Source organism: Echinops telfairi, unplaced genomic scaffold (assembly GCF_000313985.2).
Source record: "Echinops telfairi isolate 266 unplaced genomic scaffold, ASM31398v2 ScPeMD7_7475;HRSCAF=8513, whole genome shotgun sequence".
Lineage (NCBI taxonomy): Eukaryota > Metazoa > Chordata > Mammalia > Afrosoricida > Tenrecidae > Echinops > Echinops telfairi.
Window position 1 is genome coordinate 17459957 of NW_022111379.1, and position 706 is coordinate 17460662.

Genomic DNA, 706 nt, shown 5'->3' on the forward strand with positions numbered 1-706 from the left:
GGCATTTAAGACCCTAACCTACATGTGGTTATGAAGAAGGGTTCTGATTTTCCCACTTGGGCAACCAACGAGTCATTCAGTCACCAGAATCAGCACCGAGCTGGTTTCCGGGAAGTGGAGGTTCAACACATCCACCATCGTCTCTGCCATCAACTGCGATCCCTCCCCTCAGCCTTCTCCTTCCTGTTAAGTTCGATCCTTTGCTGCAGTGTCTCCGAGGACCCACCCACGGTGCTTAGAGTGACACGGTTTATTAGGGAAGCAACCAACTACAACTTGGGAACAGTAGGCTACAGTAGGGATCAGCTTCAGGAAGTGCACAGGAAAAGTCTGGAAGGTTCCCAGAGTAAAGAGCACACCCCACCTTTTTTCACCGGAGCCAGCTCTCTCTCAGCCCAGCCTCCTCCTGAGGACAGGCCACCCCTCAGGCACGCATACCCGCTCTCACCAATGCTGCCTCTGGGTGCTCACTCTCAGGCCGCTAGTCATCTTCAGTATTAGACGAAAAACAGAACACCAATTCACTGCCTTCACGGTCGCATTCCAGCATCTTCAGCTTCATTGGCAAGCTCTGAGCCTGCAGGAGTTTCTCTTTCTCTCTTCTCTCAGGTCTTCTCTCCCCTCTCCTCCCTCTCCCTTCCCTCTTCTCTTTTCTCTCCCTGCCTCTTCTTGCCACCGACCACCTCTGTGGACTTGGCCCCTTATG